The 23,579-nt window shown below is 43.5% G+C and overlaps 1 pseudogene; it reads right to left on the bottom strand.

The window, feature by feature from the left end:
• Positions 1-287: 287 nt before the first annotated feature.
• Positions 288-22,481, bottom strand: LOC113603551 (UMP-CMP kinase-like; annotated as a pseudogene).
• Between the last annotated feature and the right edge of the window lie 1,098 nt (positions 22,482-23,579).

Genomic DNA, 23,579 nt, shown 5'->3' with positions numbered 1-23,579 from the left:
CACTGAGTGTCTCAGCAGGCGTCCCCAGTCTGGCATATGGAACAATAGTCCCTACTGGTTGATCATTCAAAAGTATTAGAGCCCGGGGCAGTACCTTCGTTCACCCAGCCAAAGTGGTTTTACTTGTCAATAATTTCATCTGCTGCTTTAATATTCCATTTTTCCTCTCTACCAGTCCTGCTGTTTGCAGATTATAGGGGAGATGAAACCTCCATTCAATGCCACGTTCTTTTACCCAGTCTTGGATACCACGACCTTTGAAATGCCACCTCCCAAACACTGTCGATTCAGTGGGAGTACTGGGTACTCAGCTTCTCTAATTTCCTCATGGTGGCACCCTGGTTTGCACAGGGACAGGGAAAAGCTTGGGTTCAACCAGCTGCCATGTCCACACAAAGGCATATTTAGAGCCCTCATTCGGAAGGAGGTGGCCAATATAATCTACTCGCCACTCACTCACTGGTTGGGAACCGTGGTAGGTGGACCCAAACTCCTTTGGCAATTGCCTTGGGCGTTGTTTGGAATACACAGAGCATGCTGTTACTGGATTAACCAAATCACTGTAGTTCCAGAGCAATCCAGCATCTCTGGCTCCGTGCCATCCTACTCCAGCACTGCAGTACCCACTCTTTCTCTGCACCCAATTTCGTATCTACTGAAGGGTCAGTTCCTGGGGCTTAGACCAGAGCTAGGACATGAGCTTCCTGATTGTCAGTCCCTTACAGCTGGGAAGACAGTGAAGACTGCTTCAGGCTCTTGTAGGGGAACCCAAATGTCTTTCCACTTACTATTTTTTTTAATGTTTATTTTTGAGAGAGGGAGAAAGAGAGACAGAGAGAGACAGAGAGAGACAGTGCAAGTGGGGGAGGGGCAGAGAAAGAGGGAGACACAGAATCCGAAGCAGGCTCTAGGCCCCAAACTGTCAGCCCAGAGCCCAATGCGGGGCTCGATCTCACCAACCGCGAGATCATGACCTGAGCTGAAGTTGGATGCTCAAGCAACTGGGCCCCCCAGGAACCCCCACACGTACTTTTTTTTCATTAAAAAAAAAATTTTTTTTTTAAGTAATCTCTACATCCAACGTGGGGCTCCAACTCACAACCCCAAGGTTAAGAGTCTCGTGCTCCACCAGCTGAATCAGCCGGGTGCTTCTCTATCCATATATTCTGACTTTACAAGGGCTTATTCCTGAATATCCACCTCTCGGCTTCTCATTGTCCAAGCCATAGGGTAAATCCCTTTAGAACAGTCCAACTGTCAGCACAAAGCGTTAACGGCCAGGGGTTTTGAGTGATCATCAGCCCAACTGTTCCAAGTTCAACTCATTGGACGCTTCAGTTCATTCCTGTTCTATCCAGATGGTGTCGCTGTTGGGCTGAATAGCAACTTCAGTCCCCAAGGGCAGATTGCCCCACTAGATCCCTCTGTAAACAAACGCAGGGCAGGAATTCTTCCCCTCCCGGCCTCTCTGTCTACAGGCCACAGGGCCACCCCAAGAATAGGGGTGGGGGCATCTGGAGGATTTACATATTTTATGAGGCCTACCTACTTGCACTGTAATTTCTAGACAGAGTTGGCTGGGGACAAGGTGTTCTGCTGCAAACAGGCATGCTTCTTAATCAAAGTGTGCGTTGAAGCCACGGCAAATATCAGGGGCACCTGGGTGGCCCAGTTGGTTAAGCCAACTACAGGTCAGGTCATGATCTCGCAGTCCATGAGTTTGAGCCCCGCATTGGGCTCTGTGCTGACGGCTCAGAGCCTGGAGCCTGCTTCAGATTCCGTGTCTCCCTCTCTCTCTGCCCCTCCCCTGCTCACGCTCTGTCTCTCTCAAAAATAAATAAACATCCCCCAAAAAATTTTTTTTAAAAAGCCATGGCAAATATCATACTTAATGGTAAAACACTAAAAGCTTTCGCTTTGACATTGAGAATAATTCATAGCTGCTCAGTATTCCCACTTCTGTTTAATATTGTATTGGAAATCCTAGCAAGTAGAAGAATGACTACACGCAAAATTACAAGATATAAGAATTTGAAAAAGTAAGAAATATATGATTACTTGCATGATAATTAGGTACATAAAAATTTTTAATCTACAGATGAATTATTAGAATTTAAAAATGAGCAAGGTTGCTAGATCTATCATGGTTTTTATTTTATTTTGGGGGCGGGGGAAGATCATGCATGCAAGTGGGGGAAGGGCAGAGAGAGGGAAAGACAGAATCCGAAGCAGGCTCCACACTGTCAGCTCACAGCCCGATGCGGGCCTGGAACTCATGAACCATGAGATCACGACCTGAGCCAAAATCAAGAGTTGGACCATCACCAACTGAGCCACCCAGGTACCCCCAAATTCTATCATATTTCAACTTACAAGAGAAGAAAATAAAATTTAATAAAAGCATGTGATGTACAATAGCATCAAAAAGTATCAAAGACCTAGTAATAGATGTAACAAAAGTTACATAATGTGTCTACAGAGAAAACTATATTTTAATTAAAAAATTTAAGGGCGGGGCACCTGGGTGGCTCAGTTGGTTAATGTACAACTTCAGCTCAGGTCATGATCTCACAGGCTGTGATCTCACAGCCCGCATCGGGCTCTGTGCTGACAGCTCAGAACCTGGAGTTTGCTTTGGATTCTGTCTCCCCCTTCTCTGCCCCTCCCCCACTCATGCTCTGTCTCTGTCTCTGTCTCTCTCTCTCTCAATAATAAATTAAAAACGTTAAAAATTTTAAAAATAAAAAATAAAAAAATAAAATAAAATAAAATAAAAAATTTAAGGGCTCCTGGGTGGCTCAGTCGGTTAAGCAATCCGACTCTCAGTTTCAGCTCGGGTCATGATCTCACGGCTTTGTGGGTTCGAGCCCTGCATAGGGCTCTGTGTTGGCAATGTGGAGCCTGCTTGGAATTCTCTCTCTCTCCCTCTCTCTCTGCCCCTTCCCTACTCATGCTGTCTGAGTCTCTCTCTCAAAATAAATAAATAAATAAATAAATAAATAAATACTTTAAAAAAAATTTTAAGAAGATGAGAGATAAATCCTTGTCGTATTACAAATTCAATATTTTAAATGTGTAAATATCCTCCAGTTATTTTCTTTTAAGTTTATTTATTTATTTTGAGAGAGACAGAGTGAGAGCAGGGGCAGGGCAGAGAGAGAATCCCAAGCAGTCTCCCCCCTGTCAGTGCAGAGCCTGATGCGGGGCTCAAACTCACGAACCACGAGATCATAACCTGAGCCAAGATCAAGAGTCAGATGCTTAACCCACTGAGCCACCCAGGCGCTGCTATATCCTCCAAATTTCTATGCCTTCACTGTGATTCCAAACAAATTCTTAAAATATGTTTTTAAAAATTTGACTGACTCCCTATTTATGTGATGGACTTTGACTCAATAATATGAGCCAAAAATAGTATGAGCCTAGACACTTGTTTAAAACACAAATAAAATATGTGAACTTATTCTATTAGATATCAGTATTTATTATAGTTATACCTGTTAAGATGGTATAGCCCTGCCCACATGTAGGCAAGTAGACAAGTGAAAGTGAGTAAACTACATATGTACGGAGACTCAATAAAGGCAGCACTGAAGAAAAATGGGAAGCTAATCTCATTAGCTGGTACTAGGACTTTTGTCTCTCCCTCTAATCATCCATATGAAAAATAATAAAATTAGACTTCTACCTCACACCATACACAAATATCAATTGCAGGTAATTCATAGATCTAAATGGGAAAAGCACAACTATAAAACTTTTCAAAGGCAATAGAGTTGAATGAAGTTGGATCCTTACCTAACACCATATATAGACCTAAAACCATAATCTCCTAGGAGAAAACATATGGCAAAGGTTTCACGACACTGGAATTGGCCATGATTTCTTGGCTATGACACCAAGTCACAGACAACAACAATAAAATTTAAATAAATTGTGGGCTTTAATTTAAAATTCTAAAATTGTAAAAAATGTATGTGCACCAGAAGACAATATGAACAGAGTAGAAAGGCTGCCCACAGATTGGGAGAAAATATCCGTAAATCACAACTGATGATACAGGATTAATATCCAGAATATACAGGGAACCCTTAAAACTCAATAACAAAAAAACAAACAACTCAGGGCACGTGGGTGACTCGGTGGGTTGAGCACTTGACTTCAAGTTTAAGCCCTGCATCTGGCTGGCGGCTGTCAGTGCAGAGCCTGATTCAGATCCTCTGTCCCCCATTCTGTCCCTCCCCCACGAGGGCACACACACACACGCACACGCACACACACGCACACACACGCACACACACACACACACTCTCTCTCTCTCACAAATAATAAATAAATACAAAAAAACAAAAACAAAAACAAAATCCGAACAATTCAAAAACAGACAAAGTAGGGGTGCCTGGGTGGCTCAATCAGAAAAGCGTGAGACTCTTGATCTCAGGGTCGTGAGTTGGAGCCCCCTGTTAGGTGTAGGGATTACTTAAAAATAAAATCTTAAAAAAAAAAAATTGACATGGGAATGCAAGCTGGTGCAGCCCCTCTGGAAAACAGTATGGACGTTCCTTAAAAAACTAAAAATAGAACTACCCTATGACCCAGCAATTGCACTACTAGGCATTTATCCAAGGGATACAGGGGTGCTGTTTTGAAGGGACACATGTACCCCAATGTTTATAGCAGCACTATCAACAATAGCCAAAGTATGGAAAGAGCCCAAATGTCCATTGAAGGATGAATGGATAAAGAAGATGTGGTAAATATATACAATGGAGTATTACTTGGCAATCAAAAAGAATGAAATCTTGCCATTTGCAACTACGTGGATGAAACTGGAGGGTATTATGCTAAGCAAAATTAGAGAAAGACAAAAATCCTATGAGTTCACTCATATGAGGACTTGAAGAGACAAAACAGATGAACATAAGGGAAGGGAAACAAAAATAATATAAAAACAGGGAGGGGGACAAAACAGAAGAGACTCAAATATGGAGAACAAACTGAGGGTTACTGGAGGGGTGGTGGGAGGGGGGATGGGCTAAATGGGTAAGGGGCATCAAGGAATCTACTCCTGAAATCATTGATATGCTAACTTGAATATAAATTTTAAACAATAATAAAATTAATTTAAAAAATAAATAAATTCATACACACACACACACACACACACGGCAAAGGATTAACACCGTGTTTCACTTATACTTCAACTGAAAACATTTATTTAAATAAAAAAATGGGGTTGTTGGGGCACCTGGGTGGCACAGACAGCTAGGTGTCCAACTCCGGCTCAGGTCATGACCTCACAGTTCATGGGTTCGAGGCCCGTGTCGGGCTCTGTGTTGACAGCTTGGACTCTGGAGCCTGTTTCTGATTCTGTGTCTCCCTCTCTCTCTGCCCCTCCCCCGCTCATGCTGGTTCTCTCTCGCTCTCTCGCTCTCTCAAAAATAAATAAACATTTTAAAAAATGGGATTGTAAGGGGGGGATGCTGGGGAGAAAAGAGGCAAAAGACTTGAATAGACATTTCTCCAAAGAAATGATATACAAATGGCCAATAAGCAAAGATGCTCAATATCACTAACCATTAGGGAAATGTATCAAAATGACTGAGATATCACCTCATACCTATTAGAATAGCTATCTATCAAAAACAAAAAACAAAAAACAAGCGTTGGCAAGCATGTAGAGAAATTGGAACCCTTGTGCATTGTTGGTAGGAATGTAAAATGGCACTGCCTCTACGGAAAACAGTTCAACAGCTCCTCGAAATATTAAAAATAGAATTCCTGGGGCGCCTGGGTGGCTCCGTCGGTTAAGCGTCCGACTTCAGCTCAGGTCACGATCTCGCCGTCCGTGAGTTCGAACCCCGCGTCGGGCTCTGTGCTGACGGCTCAGAGCCTGGAGCTTGCTTCCGATTCTGTGTCTCCCTCTCTCTCTGCCCCTCCCCCGTTCATGCTCTGTCTCTCTCAGTCTCAAAAATAAATAAAACGTTAAAAAAAATTTTTTTTAATAAAAAAATTAAAATTAAAAAAAAAAAAATAGAATTCCTGGGGCGCCTGGGTGGTTCAGTCGATTAAGTGTCCGACTTCGGCTAAGGTCATGATCTCACGGTTCGTGGGTTCGAGCCCCGCGTCGGGCTCTGCGCTGACAGCTCATGCTCTGTCTCTGTCTCAAAAAATAAACATAATCATTAAAAAAAAATTTTTTTTAATAGAATTCTTATCTGATCTAGCAATTCTACTTCTGCACATATACTCCAAAAAACTGAAAGCAGGATGTCAAAGAGATATTTGTACTCATGGTCATAGCAACATTATTTAAAAGAGCTAAAACATGCAACCAACCCAAATGTCCATAGACACACAAATGGATACGCAAAATGTGATATATACGTACAATGGAACATCAGTCATCCTTAAAAAGTAAGGAAATTCTGACTTATGCTATAACATATGGATGAACCCTGAGGACATGACATTAAGTGGAATACCTAATGACAAGGGGTCCTTGGGGGGCTCAGTAGGTTAAGCCTCAGACTCTTTTTCTTTTTTGATTTCTTTTTAATGTTTATTTATTTTTGAGACAGAGAGAGACAGAGCATGAACGGGGGAGGGTCAGAGAGAGGGAGTCACAGAATCTGAAGCAGGCTGCTCCAGGCTCTGAGCCGGCAGCCCAGAGCCCGACGCAGGGCTCAAACCCACGAACCGTGAGATCATGACCTCAGCCGAAGTTGGACGCTTAACCGACTGAGCCACCCAGACGCCCCAAGCCTCAGACTCTTGATCTCAGCCCAGGTCACAATCTCAAGGTTCATGGGCTCCACACTGACAGCTCAGAGCCTGCTTGGGATTATTCATTCTCTCTCTCTGCCCCTTCCCGGCTCATTCTCTCTCTTCTTCTCTCCCCTTTCTCTCTCAAGATAAATATATAAACTTAAAAGAAGAAAGAAAGAAAGAAAGAAAGAAAGAAAGAAAGAAAGAGGAAAGGAAGAAAGGAAGAAAGGAAGAAAGGAAGGAAGGAAGGAAAGAAGGAAGGAAGAACGGAAGGAAGACAGAAAGACCCAATCACAAAAAGACAAATATTGTATGAGTACACTTATCAATCACAAAAAGACAAATATTGTATGAGTACACTTATATGAGATACTTAGAGTAGTCAAATCATAGCCAGAAAGAAGAACGGTGGTTTCCTGGGGTTGGACAGAGGGAGGGAAGCAGAGTTACTATCTAATAGGTATAATGTTTCAATTTTACAAATTAAGAGTTATGGAGTAGAACGATGGCTACACATTATAAGTATATTACCACTGAACTGTATGCTGAAAAATCATTAAATGGTAAGGTTTATGTTATGTGCATTTTACCACAATAAAAAAAACTGGGGGGAGAAAAGCAATATAGAAAAATAAAACGACCTCAGGACAGAGAAAGATTTCTCAAAAACGACATAAAAAGCATTACGAAAAAGATGGACAAATTAGACTGCATTAAGATCTTCTGTTCATTAAAAGATATAAGGAACTAATACTAAAATCAATAAGAATCAAATGGGCAAAAGAGCTAAGCAGACATCTCACAAGAGAAATGCAAATGCCCAGCTTTATTGACACCGACAGGAAATGCCAGTTATAAACACTACAAAATATAATTATATATTCACTCTTAAGAACAGCTAAAATTTTAGGGGCACCTGGGTGGCTCAGTCAGTGGACCATCTGATTTCACCTCAGGTCGTGAACTCACAGTTCATGAGTTCAAGCCCCGTGAGGGGCTCTGTGCTGTCTGGACAGAGCCTGCTTCAGATCCTCTGTCCCCCGCTCTGTCTCTGCCCTTCCCCTGATGGTGCTCTCTAACGCTCTCTCTCTCTCAAAAATAAGGAAACATTTAAAAATAAAATAGATAATAAAAATACCCATACTCTCTAAATCAGCAATTCCACTACTCAGTGTATGTCCTTAGAAATACTCACATACACCAGGAAAAATATACAAGAATAATACAACATTGTGAGCGATAGCCCTAAACTGGAAACAATCCTTATCAACTTAGCACCCGTATACATCTCTTTAAACCGTATTTAATCTCCAGCTAAGGCAAAGAGCAAAGTCTTACTCCTGCCTACATAAGACAACTATCCAGGGTATAACCAAAAACATGTTCTCTCCCAATAAGATAATGCAAAGCCTTTGGGTGATGTTCACTCTTCTCCCTGATATCCTGTAACTTAAATACTATAATGTAAAGTTAACTATGAATACATCTTGTGTTAGATGTCATGGGGGTAAGAGAACAAAGTAAATAAAAATATTTGCTACACACACACACACACACACACATTTGTAACTGTTAAGGACTCAACTACGTCTTCTAATGTTTATTTATTTTTGACAGAGAGAGAGACAGCAGGAGTGGAGGGGGGGCAGAGAGAGGGAGACACAGAATCCGAAGCAGGTTCCAGGCTCTGAGCCATCAGCACAGAGCCCGACGCAGGGCTCGAACTCACAGACCGCGAGATCGTGACCTGAGCCGAAGTCGGTCGCTCAACCGACTGAGCCACCCGGGCGCCCCTCAACTATGTCTTCTTCACATTAATATGTTGAAGCCCTAACTCCAAATGTGACTCTATTTGCAGAAAAGGACTTTTCAGGAAGTAATTAAGATTAAATGAGGTCATAAGGGTAGGGCCTTAATCCAACAGGACTGATGTCCTTGTGAGAAGAGGAAGAAACACCAGGAGTACAAACACACAGGGAAGGCTGTGTGAGGCCTCACCAGGAAGGCTGCCACGGGCAATCCGAGAAGAGAGTTCTCATCAGGCCCAGCTGCAGGGGCCAAAAGCAGCCTGCCCCAAAATGTACCACTTTGGCATATTGATTATTTTGAACAAAATTTACTTGTAAGAGACAGTCTAATCAATAAAGACACTCAGATCCTCCTCTGTCCTCCTGAAAGCAGAAAAATCTCCCACGTGAAAGATAGCGTCCCTGTACCAGGAAGGAAGGAGACATCCTCCCCTAGAGATAGGAAATTCAGAGCCCAGAAGACTGTAAACAAGCCTTATTGCTTTGAGCTAATTTACTACCCCAGCCCCAATTCTTCTTTATTTCTTTATTTTTCATATTTATTTATTTTTGAGAGAGAGAGAGAGCAGGGGAGGAGCAGAGAGAGGGACACAGAATTCAAAGCAGGCTCCTTGAGGTCATGGAGTGGGGCTCGAACCCACGAACTGTGAGATCATGACCTGAGCTGAAGTCCGAAGCTCAAACAACTGAGCCCCCCAGGCGCCCATACCCCAGCCCAAATTCTGTTTAGAATGTCTTCCTTAATGGATGCTCCCAAAGTTTTCTTTCTCCTCTCAATTCCTCACAGATTGTCTCTGTCTGAACAGTATGAAAACTGCCTGGCCTGGTTATTTCTTTATGTCTCAATGCTATTATTGGGCCTCTATGCGCACGTAATAAAACTCTGGGTGTTTCCCCTATTAATCTGTCCTTTGTAAATTTAATTCTTAGTCCAGCCAGATGAAATGTGGACTAAACATAATGTCTTCCTCCCCTTCACAACCACACAAGCACCTTAACCTGGGACTTCCAGCCTCCAGGAGTGCCAGAAAATGAATTTCTGTTGTTTAAGCCACCAAGTCTGTGATATTCTGTTATAGGAGCCGGGAGTAGATTTATACAATAACAAAAAAAGGGAAGAAACACTTACAACAATCACAGGCTTTGTTTCTGAAATTGATCACATGGTCACAGGTGACGTTTCTATCTACTTTCTTTCATTTTCCATTCCATATTCCCTTTGAACCCAACGAGTAGTAAATAAGCAATAGAGATCTAATGTAAGTATAGTGACTATAGACAACAACATTGCATTATACTCGTCAAACTTATCAAGAGACTACAACGTATTCTTTGTGTCCTCAACCAGCACTTCAGCTGGTAATTTTTTTCCTGGTAGTGACTTAAACCTTCATTCCTCAGGGGTCTAAGCCACTAGTGTCCTGCCTAGATTGGGTTATTATAATTTTCTATTAACCTTAACGGTAGGGCATGATCTCTAGACCAGCAGGGCATAGCTCCAGGGGGACTAGAAGCAAAAATTTTGCTAGTGGGTCACTAGAGACAGCAGTAGGGGATATCAGTCCTATTTCTACGCCTTGGATTCCTGGACATGTAAATTCTGGCTGTGAGAAAACAACACCATGTGCTGGATGATTTGGAGCACACACAGCCTAATGGAGGACACTGCCCCAGCCCCGAAAGGTATCACTACCTGGTTGGCACTGTAACTGAGTCTTCCAAAGTCTGTTCCACTATTTTATCAACCCAGCCCCTTTAGGATGATGGGAAACATTGCGAGACCAGTAAATTCCATAAACAGGAGCTCACTTTGCAACCAAGTGAGCTCCTCAGTCAGAAGCAATGCTGTGTGGATAATGCGTTCTGGAGGTCCACAGATGGTAGTTTGGGCAGAAGCACTGCACTCAGGGAAGGCAAATTCATACACAGAGTAAGCGTCCGTTTCAAGAAGAACAAAGTGTTCCCTCTTCCAAGGTGGAAGCCATCCAGTGTAATCAACCGGCCGCTAGGTAGATGGCTGATCGCCCACCCCAGGGAATGGCGCCATGTTGGGGATGCAGTATTGGTCTTTGCTACAAGCAGACGGGGCACTCAGCAGTGGAGGTAGCCAGGTCAGTCTCAGGGAGTGAAAGCCCACACGGCTCCGTCTGTACACAACCTCCGTCCCTGTCATCATTTGAGTCCCCACCACACCCTACCTACGGTCTCCTGGACTCCCTGCTGTACTCCAATGGGAGTGAGATCTGCCAAAGATCTTTCCTATTGAAATGTTTATTTTACCTTTATATGAATATTAAGTGGGTGGGGGGGCAGGGGGGGAGCTCTTGGGTGGCTCAGTAGGTTAAGCTTCAGACTCTAGATTTCAGCTCAGGTCATGATCTCACAGTTCCTGAGATTCCTGAGATCAAGCCACGTCAGGCTCTGAGCTGACGGTGTGGAGCTTGCTTGGGATTTTCCCTCCTTCCTTTCTGCTCTCCCTCCCTCTCTCTCTTTTGAAATAAATAAATAAACTTTAAAAGCAAAAAAAAAAAAAAAAAGAAAACAAACAAACAAAAGAAATTCCAATGAAGTGTTACTAAAACACTAACCAGGAGCTCCTGGGTAGCTCAGTCGGTTCAGCGTCCGACTTTGGCTCAGGTCACGATCCCGTGATCCCATGATTGGTGAGTTCGAGTCCCATCCGGCTCTGTGCTGACCCCTCAGGGCCTGGAGCCAGCTTCTGATTCTGTCTTCCTCTCTTTCGGCCCCTCCCCCACTCATGCTCTGTCTCCCTCTCTCTCAAAAATAAGCGTAAGTAAAAATCAAAATAACAAAACACTAACCAAATCATTTTACCATAAGCCTAGTACATGCATTTCAAGGTTCCACTGCTAGGAATTTTGTTAAAAATCAGTTTAATCATGAATAACGCTTTATATATATATAAATATATATATAAAAGGGCACAGGAACACATGTCATTAGATGTGATCCTTGCCCCTAACCCTCCGATTCATGTCACACTAAAGCTGATAATTCTGCCAGGCTCCGAACCCCCAGTGACCCCATCCCGATCCCTGGAAGCAAAAAAGATGCCTTGTCACACAACTTTCTGTAAATTGCAATAAAACAAAGCCTAAGGTTTCTTACCTTTCTATAGGAAATGCTCAGTTATTTGATAAACACTAAAACACTTCTAGGAATTCATTTTATGAGTTTGTTTATCAAACACATTTTGCGAGAACTGACCACACAAAGATTCCTGTGGACTTTGGTCCATAAAATTCACTTAAAATGTTGGAAATTTAAAACCTGCAAGAAAACAAGGAAGTAGAAAATCCTTAATCCTAACGTGTTGTAATTACTAAAGGGATATACACACAGACTAAAATTCTGCTCAGAGAAGGCACAAACTATAAAAGGGATATGCTTTTTTGAGGAAAAACAAAGAATTAGCTGATATCCTTCTTTGTTTTGTGGGTACCATAGCTAAGATGAAGTTAGACCCGAATTCATGATCTACTCCTGTGACCAAAAAAATCAAAAATAAAAAATGCAATTGGTCGGGGCAGTTGGGTGGCTCAGTTGGTTAAGCGTCTGACCTTGGCTCAGGTCATGATCTCGTGACTCCTGAGTTGGAGCCCTGCATCGGGCCATGTGCTGACAGCTCAGAGCCTGGAGCCTGCTTCGGATTCTGGGTCTCCCTGTCTCTGTCCTTCCCTAGATAGCACTCTGTCTCTGTCTCTCTCTCAAAAATAAACAAACATTTAAAATTTTTTTTTAATTTAATTTGTCTTACTACATACTTTCTAGCCATTAAGAGGTAATTATGAAAGATTAAAACTGCCTTCAAAGGGGGTTGTAATAGCAGCTATCAAAGCAATATTCAAGCATGATTTCAAGGATGCTTTCAGGTTTAGAGTCAGCCTTCTTTGTCAAAAATCTTCACAATTTCCGGGGCGCCTGGGTGGCTCAGTCAGTTGAGCATCTACTTCCGCTCAGGTCATGATCTCATGGTTCATGGGTTTGAGCCCACATTGGGTTCTGTGCTGACAGCTCAGAGCCTGGAGCCTGCTTCAGATTCTGTGTCTCCCTCTCTCTCTGCCCATCCCCCCCCCTCATGCTCTGTCTCTCTCTCTTTCTCTTTCTCTAGAAAATAAACGTGAAAAAAAATTATAAAAAAAATCTTCACAACTCCATCGAAAACTTCATCAACAGACTTAGGGCATCTATTTTCTTTTTTTGTTGTTGTTTTTAAATTTTTATTGATTTGTCTTGGGAGACAGAGAGCACGTGTGAGTGGGGGAGGGACAGAGAGAGAGGTAAGAGGGAGGATCCCAAGCAGGCTTTGCACTGTCAGCGCAGAGCCCCAACGTGGGGCTTGAACTCATGAATGGAGGAATCATGACGTAAGTCAAAATCAAGAGTCAGATGCTCAACCGACTGAGTCATCCAGGCCAGAGGCATCTATTTTTTTCAACTTTCCCCATCTCTTCGTATCAATGATTGGCTTTGTTGACTGAAGATAGGTCTGAATTCTCTGTCCCAAGCTCTCTTTGTTGTCATCGCTTCTACCACGACCCTTTCCCCTCTCAAGACATTGTTCAATACAGATCTCACTATTACAGTCAAAAGACAGAACGAAAGTTCCATCTGCCTGCCTATCCATGGTCTTATTCCAACCTTAAAGGTTGTCTTGATTCCTTGGAAACCCATCAATCAAGAATCCATTCTTTTGAGCATTGGCAGCCATTGTCTGATCCATTTTCTTCTTTGACAAACTGATGGTTATCTCAACTGGCACAATCTTTCCATCTTTTTTTTTTTTTTAAGGTTTATTTACCTTTGAGAGACAGAGCACAAGCGGGGGAGAGACAGAGAGGGAGGCACAGAATCTGAAGCTGGCTCCAGGCTCTGAGACATCAGCACAGAGCCCGAAGAGAAACATGAACCCACAAACCGCGAGATCATGACCTGAGCTGACGTCGGACCTTAACCGACTTCACCCAGGTGCCCCACGGTATTTTCATCTTCAATGCACTTTTCAGTGGGTCCACCATCCCGTGAATCTGGGCTCTTACTTTCATCACGAAGAAGTTCTCCTGCAAACAGGTATGTGTAGCTCATTTTCTCTACGATGCACACTGGGTCCCCTTGCCAGTGCTGGGACTGCCCAAGACAAACATGACGAGTGGTTTCCCCACGAAGTGAGGACAGAGGAAAGGCGGCTGGAGGGTCAGCAGTGGGAAGCTAAGGCCCAGGACTTGCCTCAGAGGCTCTCCACACCCCCACATCTTGGCCCGACCCTGAGCCAGCTGACGCCAGGTATGATGACATTCTTAACTCATTTCCCTCCAACACAGAAGTCCCTCCTTTGTACTCCTTCTGCCTACCCCATATTCATACCCCAGTTTTATAATATCTTCACGCACGCATTCGTTCACATGGCTTCTTTTCCATACTACGCTATAAAGTACTTTGGTACAGGAAGCACGCTAACTCATTTCTTTTTCCTAGCACTTAACATTTCAGAGATGCTAATAGGTATTTGTTGGGTGAATGAATTCATGGATTCCCTAAAATGTAGCTTGCATAGAGAAAATAATAAGAGCTAACACTTACGGAGCACTTCCAAAATACCGCGTCCAAATCTGATCAGTTTGTATTATCTCACTCTTTGTAATTCATAGGAAGGAAACTGAGGCACAGAAATGTGAACCTTGTCACATAGCTAGTGGGTAGAATGGGGATTCAAATTCAGGCTGGTGGGGGCGCCAGGCTGGCTCAGTCAGTTGAGTTGGGTGTGGAGCCTACTTCAGAAAAAAAATTCAGGGGCGCCTGAACCGAATTTCAGTCAGTTAAGCCTCCGACTTAGGCTCAGGTCATGTTCTCATGGTTTGTGGGTTTGACCCCGTTTTCAGGCTCTGGGCTCTGTGCTGACAGCTCAGAGCCTGGAATTTGCTTAGGATTCTGTGTCTCCCTCTCTCTCTCTGCCCCTCCCCTGCTCTCTCTCTCAAAAATAAACATTTTTAATTTTTTTTTTTAAATTCAGGCTGTCTTACCTTATATCTAAAACACAAAAGAAGTTGACAAAGGTCTGAGAGACATTGGATTTTGAGATTCTGAGCCTTTAACAAAAATGCAAGCCGGCCTCCTGGGGTGCTAGAAGGCTTCTGTCTTCATTTGGGTGGTTGTAACTTGATCTGCATACATAAGTAAAAAAAACTCACCAAGCTGTACAACTTGCGATTTGTTCATTCTATGCAAGTAATTTCTCAGTATTAATTTAAAAAAAAGAAAAGAAAAAGCTTTGTTTCATCTTGCCCTAACCCTTTCTAGTGCATTCAGCAAATGCTTCCTTAAATGCTTCCTTAAAATTTGAATTCCTTTTTCAACATCAAACTAGTTGCCTTATCCTTGAACTCGTTTTTCACAATTAAACTTACTCCTGGAAGGCAGGATGCTCTCGTTACCTCTTCCTCTAGTCCTTTTATAATATTAGAATACTCTGGTATCCAGAGATATTCTATGTAAAATATTTAGATGTGGTATTTTGAGAGTCAACAGCTTTATCTAATCCCACTACCAGCAAATTGGAGCAACTAGTAAGGTGTTAGATTTTTCCCTTTATTCTCCCCCCAGCCCCTCCCACCACCTACTTTTTCCAAGTTCTTCTTCTTCCTCATTCTCTCACACCTACTGAGAAATCCAGAAGCCCACTTCTCTTCCGGGCTTGTTCCAGAGCAATTTTATACTTGGAAAATTTTTGCTGGACATCCTTAGGTATGTCTCCTCTCCCTGGGGGCTAGCCCCGCTAGGGACGAGAAAGGATTCCCTTTTTACATTGAGTCAAGATCCCCTGAGGGTAGGGTGGGAAACAGGGAGTAGCCTCGATATCCGTAGTGTGGCTCAGGGTCAAGGCTCTTTGCCAATTCAGTTTACCCTTGAGAGGGCTCCACAGGGACACCTTAGAATTCGCTACACCTAGGAATTCAGTTCTTAAATATTAAAAGCCTTTAGTTAGAGTAAACTCTGACAAATGCAAAACAGAGCCACAGGGAAGAAGATGGTTGGGTTGGGGGGGGGGGGATTTTTTTTTTTTTTTTTTGAGAGTTCTTGTAATTCTCCAGTTTTCTGAATATCAGTGTTTTAACCACATGAGCTGATTCATTAATTCAATACAGATGTATTGAAGGGATCCTGGGTGGCTCAGTTGGCTGAGCCTCCGACTTCGACTCAGGTCATGATCTCAGTTCGTGAGGTCGAGCCCTGCATTGCCCGGCGTTGGGCTTGCCTCTGTGAAGTAGACCCGGCGTCAGATCTGTCCCCCTCTTTCTCGGTCCCTCCCCAGCTTTCTCTCCCTCTCTCTTTCTCTCTCTCAAAACTAAACATTAAAAAAAAAGATTTAAAACCATATGTATTGAGATTTTTTTCCTACTGCTACGCACTGTATTCTAGAGCACTGGTTCTCAAACTACTGGATGCACAAGAACTACAGATTCCTGAAAAACAGATTCTTGGGGGACCTGGGTGGCTCAGTAAGTTAAGCATCTGACTCTTGATTTGGGCTCAAGTCTTGACCCCACAGTTCCGTGAGATGGAGCCCATGTCCGGCTCAGTGCCGACAGCGCCCAGAGCCTGCTTGGGATTCTCTCTCTCTCTCTCTCTCTCTCTCTCTCTCTCTCTTTCTGTCCCTCCTCCGACTAGTGTGCACACACACTCTCTCAAAATAAACACACACTAAAAATAAAATAAAAGCCAGATTCTTGGGTCCCACTCCCCGAGATGCTGACTCAGTAGGTCTGGGATAACACCGAGCCCATGATTTTGACTTTTTCTTTTAATTCTTTTTTAATGTTTATTTATTTTTGACAGAGGGAGAGACAGAGCATGAGCGGGGGAGGGGCAGAGGGAGAGGGAGACACAGAATCCGAGTCCGAAGCAGGTTCCAGGCTCTGAGCAGTCAGCACAGAGCCTGACGTGCGGCTTGAACTCACGAACCGTGAGATCATGACCTGAGCCGAAGTCGGACGCTCAACCCACTGAGCCACCCAGGCGCCCCAATGATTTTGACTTCTTCTTTTTTTTTTTTTTAATTTTTTTAAGTTTATTTATTTTTGAGACCGAGAGAGACAGAGCATGAACGGGGGAGGGGCAGAGAGAGAGGGAGGCTCCAGGCTCGGCGCCATCAGCACAGTCGGGCTTGAACCCACGGACCGCGAGATCGTGACCTGAGCCGAAGTCGGACGCTCAACCTACTGAGCCACCCAGGCGCCCCTGATTTTGACTTCTAACAAGTGCTTAGGTGATGCTGATGTTGCCAGAAAGGACTATACTTGGAGTAGCATTGCATTAGGTTCTAGAAATAAACCAGGCCCTTAAGGAGTTATTATTCCCTCCAGTTATTATTATTCCAAACATAAAAACTAACAACTAAAATGCAGTGACCACTGCTGTGGGAAGATTGAGGTACAGAAGAGGGACATCTAATTCACCCAGAGAAGGCGACTGTGGAAGGTGATGCCCAATCTGTGTCTTAAAAGATAACCAAGGAAGAGGTGCCTGGGTGGCTCCGTCAGTTAAGCCTCTGACTTTGGTTCAGGCCGTCATCTCATGGTTCATGAGTTCGAGCCCCATGTCTGTCTCTGTGCTGACAGCCCCGAGCCTGGAGCCTGCTTTGGCTTCTGTGTCTGCCCCTCTCCTGCTCACTCTCTTTCTCTCAAAAATAAAACTTTTTTTTAATTAAAAAAAAAAAAGATAAGGCAGGGGAAAAAAAGCTTAAGAAAAAAACCCTAAAAACACGAACCAAACAAAGAGCTGGAGGGAAGCATTCAGGGTGGAGGGGATTGCTTGGGTAGAACAATTTGCCAAGGCTTGGAACTGGCTGAAAGGCAGGCAGAGTGATGACTGCGTGCTTCCTTAGCCAACACTTAAAAGCAGAGGGACAGTAAGGCTGAATGGAAAGTAAATCACCCTGGCACAGAGTTGGTTCAGCGTGTGGAAGGTTCACTGGAGATGGGGGCAAGAGACGGTGCTTGGACAAGGGTCAAGTGAGGCCATTAAGATGGCAGCCTGAATAAGTGACCTGACATAGTTATTGACTGACTGAATAGAAGTTTGGGTGGTGGAAAAAGGAGTCAGTGATATCTCACCTATTTTGTAGGGTGAAATTTTTTTTAAGATTGGGGGTGGGGGGCAGCCCTGCGTGCCTATGTCGGTTGAAGGGCCGATTCTTTTTTTTTTTTTTTTTTTCAACGTTTATTTATTTTGGGGACAGAGAGACAGAGCATGAACGGGGGAGGGGCAGAGAGAGAGGGAGACACAGAATCGGAAACAGGCTCCAGGCTCTGAGCCGTCAGCCCAGAGCCTGACGCGGGGCTCGAACTCACGGACCGCGAGATCGTGACCTGGCTGAAGTCGGACGCTTAACCGACTGCTCCACCCAGGCGCCCCCCGAAGGGCCGGTTCTTGATCCTGCGGTTTGGTGTGTGAGATCCTGCATTGCGCTCTGTGCTGACAGTGTGGAGCCTGCTTGGGGTTCTCTCTGCCCCTCCCCTGGTCAAGCTCATGCTCTCTCTCAAAAATAAATAAACTTTTTTTTTTTAAAGGATGTTAATTTTTAAGTAATCTCTCCACCCTACATGGGGCTCAAACTTACAACCCTGAGATCAAGAGTCACGTGCTCTAGCGGCTGAGCCAGCTAGGTGCCCCTACTGGGTGAATTTTTACGGAACTTTGAAACTTGTGCTCACGGTAAAGTCACTGGATGAAATAAAGTGGCCATGAATTACTTGACGTGGATGACAGATACATTATCAAGGTTTATCATATTATCCACCATGTAAGTGTGAAGTTTTTCGGGGCGCCTGGGTGGCTCAGTCACTTAAGTGTCTGACTTCGGCTCAGGTCATGATTTCGCGGTCTGTGAGTTCCAGCCCCACAGCGGGCTCTGTACTGACAGCTCAGAGCCTGGAGCCTGCATCAGATTCTATGTCTCCCTCTCTCTCTGCCCCTCCCCTGCTCTCTCTCTCTCTCTTAAAAATAAATAAAAAACATTTTTTAAAAAAGTGTGAAGTTTTTCATAGTAAGTTTCTTTTAGGGGAAAAAAGTGTGGTTTTGCTCTCCTAGCTATGTCTAAACCAGCAGCTTTGGTGGTGTGGTTCATCCTGATAACACAGGTAAATTGAGGGTCATCTATCTCCCAGAGGAGCCAGAAAGACAGATTGTTTGTTGCAAATCAAGGTTGACTCTTTTAGAAGAGCTTCAGGCTCACTGAATACAGTTTAGGAGACTTGAGGCAAAGAGCATTGTTGCTTTTTAAAGATTATTAATTGAAATGCAGCTTAATATTTAAATATAAGGAAATGCCTCCTGCCCTCCATTTGCTTACAAAGCCCTAGGTCTCCTTTAAACCCATTCCTTCATCAACAAATAATGACTGAATATCTATTATTTTCCTGGTACTTTTCTAGATAGTACTTCTCAAAACAATGACATACTAAAGGATCACCTGGAGAACTTTTTAAACAGATTCCCAGTCCCCTCCACCACAGATTCCTATTCTGGAGTTCTAAGCCCACCCATTTGTGTCCCTAACAAGCTCACAAGTGATGCTGATGAGGACAGCCGCACTCTTCTAGGGCTGGAATACTACACGGAACAAAACTGGCAAAAATTCAAATAACTGCCCTTACATAGCTTATATTTTATTTTTTAAGATTAAAAAAAAAACTTTTTGTTTTTTACATTTTTTTAAAGTTTATTTATTTTGAGACAGAGAGAGAACCAGCAGGGGAGGGGCAGAGAGAGAGGGGGACAGAGAGAGGAGGAGAGGATCTGAAGCAGCTCCAATGCTGACCGCACAGAGCCCGGTGTGGGGCTCGAACCCACAAACTGTGCGATCATGACCTGAGCCAAAGTCAGACGCTTAGCTGACTGAGCCACCCAGGCGCCGTATTTTTAAGATTTTTTAAAAAGTTTTTATTTATATTCAAGTGATCTCTACACCCAACATGGGGCTCAAACTCACAACGCCAAGATCAAGAGTCACATGCTCCTCCCGACTGAGCCAGCCAGCCAAGGGCCCCATCACGTAGTTATATTTTAACAATGTTTTAGAAGTTTATTATTTTTTTTATTTTACTCATCTCTACACACAACGTGGGGCTTGAACCCATGACCCTGAGATCAAGAGTCACACGCTCTTCTGACTGAGCCAGCCAAGTACCCCTTAGCTTATATTTTAGTTGTAGGGAAATAGAAGATGATAGACAGATGAGAGATGATATAGACAGATGAGGATAGAGCAAATGTATATTGTGTCAGATGGTGACAGGAGGTCTGAAGAAAAAGCAAGTGGAGGGGCGCCTGGTTGGCTCAGTCGGTTGAGCGGTTGAGCCTCTGACTTCAGCTCAGGTCATGATCTCCGAGGTCTGTGAGTTTGAGCCCGGCGTCAGGCTCTGTGCTAACAGCTCAGAGCCTGGAGCCTACTTCGAATTCTGTGTCTCCTTCTCTCTCTGCCCCTCCCCCACTCATGCTCTGTCTCCATCTCTGTCTCTCTCTCTCTCTCTCTCTGTCAAAAATAAATAAACATTAGGGGCGCCTGGGTGGCTCAGTCGGTTGGGCAGCCGACTTCAGCTCAGGTCACGATCTCGCGGTCCGTGAGTTCGAGCCCCGCGTAGGGCTCTGGGCTGATGGCTCAGAGCCTGGAGCCTGCTTCCGATTCTGTGTCTCCCTCTCTCTCTGACCCTCCCCCATTCATGCTCTGTCTCTCTCTGTCTCAAAAATAAATAAACGTTAAAAAAAATTTTTTTAAATAAATAAACATTAAAAAATAATAATAGTGAAAAAAAAAAAGAAACACCAAGTGGAAAATGATAGGGAGTGCGGGACATTTTTGAGAAGGTAATGTTAAGGATGTAAAGGAGTGGAGAGATCAAGCTGCTTAGATTTGTAGGGGAAGAACCGATCGGGAGAGATAAGAATGATAGCAAAAGCCCTGATTCTGGAGATTTCCTGGCTTGTTCCAGGATCAGTTAGGAGGCCAGCTAGGAGGGTGGAGAACACAAGGTGACAGGACAGAGTCTTACAAGGCCAGAAGAGGTTCACCTTAATCCAAGACTTCAATTTGTGACTGTAAATGTGATAACACCGAACGGGGATTTTAAGCAAAGGAATAGCTTGATATGACTTGTCTTAACAAAAATTCATTCTGGACAATATGTTGAAGACTAGACAATAGGAAGGCTAGGGTGCAAACATAGAGACCAGTTGGGAAGCTATTGGAATCATCCAAGGGACAGATGGTGGTTTGGATAGACTGGTAACCTGGGAGATACTTTAGAAAAGGTCAAATGCAGCTTGGACACACGTAATTTCAAGCCCCTGGCTCTCTTGTGACACAGGCAATAACCAATAAATACATGTTCTTTAAAAGAACATAACCATGGGGCACCTTGGGTAGCTGAGACTGTTAAGCATCAGACTCTTGATTCCGACTCGGGTCACGATCTCAGGGTTTGTGAGTTCAAGCCCCATCATGGGCTATAAAGTAAATAAAAATAACAAATACATAAAAATAAAATAAATAACCATTTCTTGCTGCTCTGCTGGCTCTCTAAGCCCTGGCCCATGTGATGATCAAAATTCACTCCCACAGGGGCGCCTGAGCGGCTCAGTTGGTTTAGCATCTGACTCGGGCTTAGGTCACGATCTCATGGTTGTGGTTTGTGACTTTGAGCCCCGACATGGGGCTCGCTGCTGTCAGCACAGAACCCCCCTTCGCCTGCGTCTGATCCTCTGCCTCCCTCTTTCTCTGCCCCTCCCCCACGCCCTCCTGCTCTCTCTCTCTCCCTCTGTCCCTCAAAAATAAACAAACATTAAAAAAAAAATACTCCAACCATTGAAGAAAAACATTGGAAGACACAAAAATTAAAAGAAAGAAGGCATTGGGTTCTACCTGTATTTTGAAGGCACCATCAACAAAGATGGCCTTAAGGTTTTGGCCTGAACAAGTGAAAAGATGGAATTGTTATACACTGAGATGGAGACCGTAGGAGGAGCCTGTCTAAAGAGGAATATTGGGAGTCTGGTTTTTGAAATATTAATTTTGTGACGCCTTATAGAAACCCCAGTGGGGATGTTAGGTAGGCAGTTGAATAGATGAGATTGAGTTTGGGGACTAGGTCTAGGATAAAGAGGTACATTTGAAGGTCAGAGGCATATAGATGGTATTGAAAGTAATAAGACAGGATAATATGACCACTATAGTGAGTCAAGATAGAAAAGAGGTTTGAGAACTAAGCTTTGGTACCCTCTAACCTTTAGATGAAAGGAGATGAGAAGAATCAGAAAGGAGACAGAGAGAGAACCATCAGGCCATTAGGTAGAACACCAACAGAGCATAAACTAAAGAAAGATTTAAGTCAAAACTTACAGTTTCTTGGGGCGGCTGGGTGGCTCAGTCAGTTAGGAGTCCCATTTCGGCTCAGGTCATGATCTCTCAGCGCATGAGTTTGAGCCCCCACCGGGCTCATTTCTGTCAGCCTGTCAGCACGAAGATCCTCGGTCCCCCTCTCTCTGCCCCTCCCCTGCTTGCATTCTCCCCAAAATAAATAAATATATTAAAAAAATTTTTTTTTACTACTTGTGGTCACTTCATTACCTGTTAGGTCTCTTGTCCCTATTTTCCAATGACCCATTATTTTCTCTAAAATAATAATAATAATTCTTCCTAATCATCCATTATTTTTCTAAAATAATAATGATTCTTTGCCAAAAGTGTTCATTTTCTAGAATTCCCTCCCCTATTCTCTCAACAATTTTCCATCTCGGTTCAACAGAAAATCCTCCAAGAAGGCTTTGCGGATTCCCCTCCCCAACCACACCTTCTCTTGTTTGGGCCCCCTTAGCAGTCAGTACATACATCGTTTTGGGATTTATTTTTCTTTTCAATACTCATCCCAGGACATTCTTTTTCTTTTTCTTTTTTCTTTTCTTTTTTTTGGTCTGTTTTGATCTACTCTACTAAACTATTACCTCCTCAAAATTAAGATGATGTTTAATTATTTCTTTTCTCTCTAGCACATGATAGGCACTCATGCATTATTAGTTGAATAAGAAGTAAGTAAATACATACACCCATATGTCTGTACGTATGTAGGCAAGAAACAGTTACTTATAGAATGGGTTTATTAGCCAGAGTGAAAGAACGTAAAGAGAAAATAGGAGCAGAAACACACGTGAGAATTAAGTGAAAAGAAAACAGGTGAATGCCTATCAGTTTGGATACACCCAAGTCAACTCAAATGGACAATGGGTGCAGGGTAAAAACAATGATCCATCAATAATAAATCCGACGATCCCGTCCGTGAGAAATTAATTCCATGCTTGATGTATACATTACATTGAGGAGCAGTGAAGTCAATATTCATCCTCCTGATGATTGTCACTTCCTCTTTTTCGTGACAGATCAGCAAAAATCTGATGCAAAGTTGGGACACCTGTGCTCTGAAAGGATTACGTCACCCAACGTGCGCTTCCTACCTTTAAAGTGAGGAATAAATCTTGTCTGAAAAATACTTTTCATTTTTAGCTCTTTTTTTTTCAGCTCTTTCCCAGAGGGCGGTCCTAGGAAAACAAAACCTAAAATCACGTTTGCATTTGCAGCCCTGGACTCTAGAGCATTGTAACACACCCCTCCTCCACCCACGCAGCCCACCCCTACAATTCCTAGGTCTCCAACACCTACCAGAGCAAGCTCAACCTTATTCAAATTGCTTCCCTGGGCAAAGAATGTAGTTAAGTTTGCCTTCTAGCTACCAGCCCCCTTCCCTTTGGTCTTTCTCTCCGGAGGCTCCGACCCTAGATACAATAAGACGCAGATGGGGGAGGGGTGACTTCAGCCAGGCTTTCATGCAAAGATCCCAGTCAGCAAAGAACAAAGCTTCTGGTACCTGCAGTTCAGAGAGCTGTGGGCAAAGTAAGGCGTCTGGCGGCCTTGTCTGTACTCATTTACCAACTGTG

Source organism: Acinonyx jubatus, chromosome B4 (genome assembly GCF_027475565.1).
Source record: "Acinonyx jubatus isolate Ajub_Pintada_27869175 chromosome B4, VMU_Ajub_asm_v1.0, whole genome shotgun sequence".
In the NCBI taxonomy this organism is placed as follows: domain Eukaryota; kingdom Metazoa; phylum Chordata; class Mammalia; order Carnivora; family Felidae; genus Acinonyx; species Acinonyx jubatus.
The sequence above is the reverse complement of the archived record's forward strand: the minus strand, read 5'-3'. Positions and strand labels throughout refer to the sequence as shown.